The 8423-nt window shown below is 33.6% G+C and overlaps 1 long non-coding RNA gene across 1 annotated transcript; it reads left to right on the top strand.

The window, feature by feature from the left end:
• Positions 1-2816: 2816 nt before the first annotated feature.
• LOC136043167 (uncharacterized) lies at positions 2817-8106 on the top strand. Its single transcript, XR_010621564.1, has 2 exons — positions 2817-4146; positions 7911-8106. It is a non-coding gene; the product is annotated as an uncharacterized LOC136043167 (long non-coding RNA).
• The last annotated feature ends 317 nt before the right edge of the window (positions 8107-8423 follow it).

Raw genomic sequence — 8423 nt, 5'->3', positions numbered from 1 at the left:
TAAATTTTAGCCCATTTCTAACTAAAACAAATGAACTGACATCATTTTTATACAATCCTAGTAAGGGCTCATGTTAGATTTACCCCTCACTTTATCGGACTATTTGTCTTAGCTTTTTCTTCAATTAGCCATGGCTAGATGCCCACACCTACTTGATTATAATTCATTAATATTATTTCAAGAAGGGTTCAAGGGACCGCTAGGCCAAAACTGCAACTGACACAAGAGCATAATACATTGATTTATTCCAAATTTACTGTTTGAACGAGAAAGACAGACCATTACCAGACACTTTAGAACTCGATTAATGTAGCATACCTTCTTACACTAATCTCAGTGCCATGTTTTATTTTGCCATGCTTGCTTGTTTCAATTATCGTAGAATATTTTAAAAGTAAAATTTATAATTTCTATAGGAGGAAACTACGAAATCTCAGGCTTAATACTTAATAATATTATTTTATCGTATCAAAAAATTATAAGGTATCTCATCTTTTTTATTTTTCATGAAAATGTGGCTGTTTGAGAAAAAGAACTTGTTTTGGATTGAGAGATGTCAAATTTGAAGCAAAATTTAGCTAGTCAAGAGTCAAAATGTTGAGATGTGCTCAAAAAATGGCCTTTCAAATGGAGTTTCTAAAGTGCTCTACTTTGCGGAAGTGTAAGTCCATGTTTATTTATAATTTAAAACCGATTTTCGGAGAAGTAAGGTATATTGTGCAAAAAAATAATTTTGGTCTTTCTTTTTGCACTGAATGTATGTAAGCCGTCTCCTAATCTTATAGGATCACCTTGTCCGATTTGGTCACTCCTGGAAAAAAAAAACAACAAACACAAGAAACACATACGTGATTTTGTTTGTGGTAAAAATTTTAAATTCCGCATTTTGGTATATAGGACCTTGAAACTTGAAAATAGGGTTATTTGATGTGCTGAATATGATGGTGTGATTTCCATTTAGATCACTTGTTTTGGTTGCTTTCCCTCTTTCAGACATAGGTCATATTTTCACTGGCTCGTAACTTTTAATGGGTACCATTAAGCTTAATGAGCTGTATATTTTTGAAATCTACTTGAATGTTCGATTCTTTTCTAGTATGTACTATTATCAAATCTTGGTGTTTTAGGGTTTCGATTACTCTTAAGCCGGATCACCCCGTACTTACAGCTTCTTGCCACGAACTGTTTTATGCAATGGAGAATGCTAGTATTTTTCAATATTATTCGCATTTTACTTTTTATTTTAAGGGCTAAAAAATGCTTAGTTTGTGTTTAATACTAATACTGTTCTAGTGTTTCGAATTATATGACACTTATTGATTCTTATTCTATGACCATTCAATTTTGATTTACATTATACCTAACTCTCTGTTAAATGGTCATCATGTGTAGTTTTGCTTCAGATTAAAAATCAACATTTGCCTTAATAAATGAATTTTCGTTTTATCTTTGCGACATGAAATTTTCACGGGTATGTACCGACAGTATTTTTTATCATGAAATACAGACACGTTCCAAAACAAAAAATAGAAATTTATAAAACACTTGAAACCCGAGTCTACAAAAGCTGTTAAAAAGAAAAAAAATACTAGAAGAATTCGGTTGCACACACGATGAGACAAAGTCAAGTAGTTTTTTCCTAGAGGCAAATTCAAATCAGAGTCTGATCGTTACCATGTTCTAACTTTTAAACCAATTAGTGAAAATAACTGCCTAGCTTTCTGCTGAGAAGTTAGTGGTGAACGTTGCCATCAGATAGGCCACGTCCTCTTTTTGTAGCACTGACAATATATATATATATATATATATATATATATATATATATATATATATATATATATATATATATAAATCTACTGCTTGGTACCACTCCTAAAAGGGTGCTTTAGCTAAAAATTAGAAGGCAAGACATGTCACAGAACCCAGGGGATAAAGTTATTTACTAACGGTTAAAAAACGTGTTAATATGTTCGTAATTATGTTCAAACGTGTAATTATGTTCAAAAAAATTTGACTTTAAGAAATGTATACCAACTTTATAATATTGCTGTTATGAAAGGAGCCGTTCATAAGCTCTACTTTCTTACCACACACACTTCATAAACCTGAATTTGTGCATGTGCAACGACATAGGTTTCCGATAGAAAACCAAGTAGCAAATTAGAGCATGGCTCTGACGTGTTGGAAAACTTCCTAAATTTCGTCCTGTGAAATGTGTGTAATGTTCAGAGAAACATTTTACAACTGTATTTTACCTATACTGTGAACCAAATGTTCGAGGATAAGATCATGCATACAAATCAGGCATGTTGTTGTAGATCCCCATGACATACCGCTGAATTGCTTTGGATGAATTAGTGGTTCAATTTTAACTTTAAACTATTAGCAACCTCACTCGGAGCAGTCGGATAACCCCTTGCAAAAATTGCATAATAAGCAATAAACTTGCAGCAGCAAAAATTGTTTGCACCCACAAAACTTTCTCAAACACAATAAAAATACCACACTTGGAGCAGTCGGATAACTCCTTGGTCGAGCTGCCTTCGATTACGTTGGTCGATAGCGCTAATGGGCCAAGGAAGTGTTTTCTGCTCTATGCACCAATTTTTGCATTCTCAAACACAATAAAAATACCACACTTGGAGCAGTCGGATAACTCCTTGGGCGAGCTGCCTTCGATTACGTTGGTCGATAGCGCTAATGGGCCAAGGAAGTGTTTTCTGCTCTATGCACCAATTGTTTGCACCCACAAAACTTTCTCAAACACAATAAAAATACCACACTTGGAGCACTCGGATAACTCCTTGGTCGAGCTGCCTTCGATTACGTTGGTCGATAGCGCTAATGGGCCAAGGAAGTGTTTTCTGCTCTATGCACCAATTATTTGCACCCACAAAACTTTCTCAAACACAATAAAAATACCACACTTGGAGCAGTTGGATAACTCCTTGGGCGAGCTGCCTTCGATTACGTTGGTCGATAGCGCTAATGGGCCAAGGAAGTGTTTTCTGCTCTATGCACCAATTGTTTGCACCCACAAAACTTTCTCAAACACAATAAAAATACCACACTTGGAGCAGTCGGATAACTCCTTGGGCGAGCTGCCTTCGATTACGTTGGTCGATAGCGCTAATGGGCCAAGGAAGTGTTTTCTGCTCTATGCACCAATTTTTGCACCCACAAAACTTTCTCAAACACAATAAAAATACCACACTTGGAGCAGTCGGATAACTCCTTGGGCGAGCTGCCTTCGATTACGTTGGTCGATAGCGCTAATGGGCCAAGGAAGTGTTTTCTGCTCTATGCACCAATTGTTTGCACCCACAAAACTTTCTCAAACACAGTAAAAATACCACACTTGGAGCAGTCGGATAACTCCTTGGGCGAGCTGCCTTCGATTACGTTGGTCGATAGCGCTAATGGGCCAAGGAAGTGTTTTCTGCTCTATGCACCAATTGTTTGCACCCACAAAACTTTCTCAAACACAATAAAAATACCACACTTGGAGCAGTCGGATAACTCCTTGGGCGAGCTGCCTTCGATTACGTTGGTCGATAGCGCTAATGGGCCAAGGAAGTGTTTTCTGCTCTATGCACAAATTGTTTGCACCCACAAGACTTGCCCACACCTACTTGATTATAATTCAATAATATTATTTCAAGAAGGGTTCAAGGAACCGCTAGGCCAAAACCGCAACTGACACAAGAGCATAATACATTGATTTATTCCAAATTTACTGTTTGAACGAGAAAGACAGACCATTACCAGACACTTTAGAACTGTATTAATGTAGCACACCTTCTTACACTAATCTCAGTGCCATAATTTATTTTGCTATGCTTGCTTGTTTCAATCATCATAGAATATTTATCTTAGAATAAAAGTAAATTTATAATTTCTATAGGAGGAAACTACGAAATCACAGGCTTAATACTTAATAATATTATTTTATTGTATCAAAAAATTATAAGGAAACTCATCTTTTTCATTTTTCATGAAAATGTGGCTGTTTGAGAAAAAGAATCTGTTTTGGATTGAGAGATGTCAAATTTGAAGCAAAATTTAGCTAGTCAAGAGTCAAAATGTTGAGATGCGCTCAAAAATGGCCTTTCAAATAGTTTCTAAAGTACTCTTCTTTGCGCAAGGGTAAGTCCATGTTTATTTATAACTTAAAACCGCATTGCGGAGAAGTAAGGTATATTGCGCAAAAAATAATTTAGTTCTTTCTTTTTGCACCGAATGTATGTAAGCCGTCTCCCAATCTTATAGGATCACCTTGTCTGATTTGGTCACTCCTGGAAAAAAAACAACAAACACAAAAAACACATACGTGATTTTGTTTGTGGTAAAAATTTTTAATTCCGCATTTTGGCATATAGGATCTTGAAACTTGAAAATAGGGTTATTTGATGTGCTGAATATGATGGTGTGATTCCATTTAGATAACTTGTTTTGGTTGCTTTTCCTCTTTCAGACATAGGTCATATTTTCACTGGCTCGTAACTTTTAATGGGTACCATTAAGCTTAATGAGCTCTATATTTTTGAAATCAACTTGAATGTTCGATTCTTTTGTAGTATGTACTATTATCAAATATTTGTGTTTTAGGGTTTCGATTACTCTTGATCCGGGTCACCCGGTACTTACAGCTTGTTGCCACGAACTGTTTGATGCAATGGAGAATGCTAGTATTTTTCAATATTATTCGCATTTTACTTTTTAATTTCAGGGCTAAAAAATGATTAGTTTGTGTTTAATACTAATACTGTTCTAGTGTTTCGAATTATATGAAACTTATTGATTCGTATTCTATGACCATTCAATTTTGATTGACATTATACCTAACTGTCTGTTAAATGGTCATCATGTGTAGTTTTGCTTCAGATTAAAAATCACCATTTGCCTTAATAAATGAATTTTCGTTTTTTCTTTGCGACATGAAATTTTCACGGGTATGTACCGACAGTATTTTTTATCATGAAATACAGACAAGTTCCGAAACAAAAAATGGAAATTCATAAAACACTTGAAACCCGAGTCTACAAAAGCTGTAAAAAAAAAAAAAAAAAAAAAAAAAAAACAAGAAGAATTTGGTTGCACACACGAAGGGACAAAGTCAAGGAGTTTTTTCCTAGAGGCAAATTCAAATCAGAATCTGATCGTTACCAATGTTCTAACTTTTAAACCAATTAATGAAAGTAACTGCCTAGCTTTCTGCTGAGAAGTTAGAGGTGAACGTTGCCATCAGATAGGCCACGTTCTCTTTTTGTAGCATTGACAAATATATATATATATATATATATATATATATATATATATATATATATATATATATATATATATATATATATATATATATATATAAATCTTCTGCATGGTACCACTCCTAAAAGGGTGCTTTAGCTAAAAATTAGAAGACAAGAGATGTCAGAGAATTCAGGGGATAAAGTTATTTACTAACGTTTAAAAAACGTGTATGTTATGTTCAAAAAAATTTGACTTCAAGAAATGTATACCAACTTTATAATATTGCTGTTATGAAAGGGGCCGTTGATAAGCTCTAATTTTTTTTAAAAATGAAGGAATTATGACATCAAGAGGTACTTGTAATACTATTCCTTTATCTGTGCCATAAAACATAGTAAATAAAACAAGAAAATGAACCCGATTCGGGTAGATTTAATGAATGTTGACAAAAGCATCTACGAGCCAAGGAAAAACGTCTTTCTTTTAGATTCACGAATTTTTTTTTATTGATTATATAGTGATTCAATAAGAGCCGTCTTTTTCTTCTATTGTTATTGTCTATCAAAGACCCAAAAAAAACAGTGTAATCATTTGGTGTAGTAGGTCAGAGTAAATGACTTGATGACGTCAAACAATAAAGCCTAAATGTATTGTAAGGTATATGTAATGTTGTTTAACATGTACAGCAATTAAAATTTTGAAGTGCCCCTCTCCCCAAAACAGATTTAATGTTAGCTTTGAGGCTTTTTATAAATATGAATTTTTCTGAGCAAAATATACGAAATAGGTACGGAACTCATTCAGCTTCAATCCTAGCTGTAAGAGAAAATGATTATTCCAGCTAAGGCTCTATAAATTGTTCACATAATTGACCATACTTCTGAAAGTTGGTCGTCGAAAAAGTACAATACATGGCCATATTCAAATATTCAATCTGTAGTTCGTGCCTATTTTTAGTCTATGAACTGTCAATTCCTTTTTGTGTAAATAAAAAAAAAAACAATTGAAAATCAGGAGCAGCATTAAAAGTAAAAACGAACAGGAACTATACCGCAAATAAGGGGGGGGGGTCATACTTTGTTCTTTATATTGCTCCTAGATACCTTTCTATTTATGCTAGTGCTTTTAGTCCTTTTGAAAGAGCTTTTTATTCTAATGAACTCCCTCATATATGGCCTAATTTCCCACTATTTTCAGTTTAGGGATGCTCCTTACTTTCAGTCGAAAAAACTATTATTGAGTTTCTGATTATTTTTTAAATAATTCTGGTAAATCTGATTTTCACTTCATGAAAAATTCACTTTGTTCATGGGAAACTTGTCCTTGAAAAGTTCTCTAATGTAAACTAACCCCCCCCCCCCCGTAAAATTCCCCATGGACAATTCTATCCTCTTAAAATTTCATCAGACTAGTTCATGCTTTCATTTGAAAAAAAAAATAATTTCAAACACTATGTTTGGGGAAGCTTTAAGCAGGGATCTAACCTTGATAATGTCATAACAACTCAAATAAAACCGTAAATAACAATTAGAAGAGACCAAAGGAAACTGCCTAGGATCCAAGGAACCGCCAAGGAAACTGGCTGATTAGACCTAAGATGGAACCGGGGAAGAAAAAAAAACTTTAAGTTTGATTTCTTTTGTACTTAAAGATTAAATCAGATATAGCACTTTGGTTCAGGTTGAGTCAACCACACTCTTATAGTGTTATAATTTTTTTCGTAGGAAAACGTGAAGCAAAGATTAGTCGATTAATCCCAATTTTACAGAAGAGATAAGCGGCTACAAAAAGGTTATTGAGTTACGCTACCTTTCTCTGTCAATGGCACATCAGTGTACTTTTGCCCCCCCCTTCTCCTCAGACAGATCAGTATAATATTAGGGAAATATATGAAACAGTATTTAAACATTTTGATGAAGGAACTTCGGTAGAAAGATAATAAGAAATGACTATAAGAAAAAAACATTTTATTTTGTTAATTCGTTAGTGTTTAATTTTACTCTGACATATCATCTCAGAATGTGACAGTCCTTACTGCTTCTCCTAGATTATACTTCCCTAAATTTCAAATTATTTGTATTTTACTTTAAAAGGAATAGAAACGATAGTCTTCTTTATGATAATTTCTGTCTATATACCCTTAAGCAAAAATACATCTTAGTCGAAAAAAAAACAATAAAGAGAACACGTAGATTATACTTTTACGGTTTAGTCTTTATTGTCTTTGTTAGTCTTTGTTGTGAAACTTTTTGCAAAATAAAATGTATATTTTGGGGGAGAGGGTTTGGGTTTCCTTTTAAGTTCTGTCTTTGCCTAAGTACAAGTATATGAAAACTTCAGTGGTTAACTTGTTTGAGCTATTTATAGATTTTTTGCATGGGCTAAGGAGCAATTTGATCTATTCGTCTGATTTTTTTTCGCTCTACTTTCATTATAATCATTTTTTCTTGAAAGTCTTTTCACATGGGCTCAAATGAACTTAATTATTCAAATAGTTTTCATGTAAGCAGCAGAGAAAATACTAAATGTAAGCCCAAATATAGAATCAGAATAATATTAAACCGCTAATCAAGATTTGTGGATGCCAAGTCGCCAGAAAATTTGATTCTGGGAAAGTGTTTTTTAATATTGAGCAATTAATTAATTAATGACATTATTTTCAGGAAATTGGGATTCGAAAAGATCCTAGAAGATTAATGGACAGAACGAATGAAGGAAGAAATAATGCATAATCATGGCTGAAGGTTTTGAAGGATTGTAGTGTCAAACTATTCTCTGAAATTTTATAAGTTGCATATTTTTAATGATGTCTTTTGCTTAGCTGCAGCCTAAGATAAGTTAAAGAAGCTGTGGTGTTTTTTGCCTTTGTATTATGTGTAAATCTCTATTCTAGTTTCGAATCATTAGGTTAAAGATAAACCTTCAAACGGGACAATCAAATTAGGTAGCTATATGCACAAAATTGGGATATTTTTCATCTTAACAACAGTAAATTCGTTCAATGAAATAAGTTGGTTTAATGCTTCGTAAAAGCTGCCATCAATAAGTGTTTTTTTAAATATAAATACTTTTTCAATATTCAGTAACAAAGTCAGATTACAAATCATGGGTTGAAACAAAGAAATTCTGCCCATATTTTTGAGTTTGAATTATCGACACAGTGGGAATTAAAAAGA

Source organism: Artemia franciscana, unplaced genomic scaffold (genome assembly GCF_032884065.1).
Source record: "Artemia franciscana unplaced genomic scaffold, ASM3288406v1 Scaffold_3411, whole genome shotgun sequence".
NCBI lineage: Eukaryota > Metazoa > Arthropoda > Branchiopoda > Anostraca > Artemiidae > Artemia > Artemia franciscana.
Note: the sequence above shows the minus strand (reverse complement) of the source record. Positions and strands in the feature narration are given on the sequence as shown.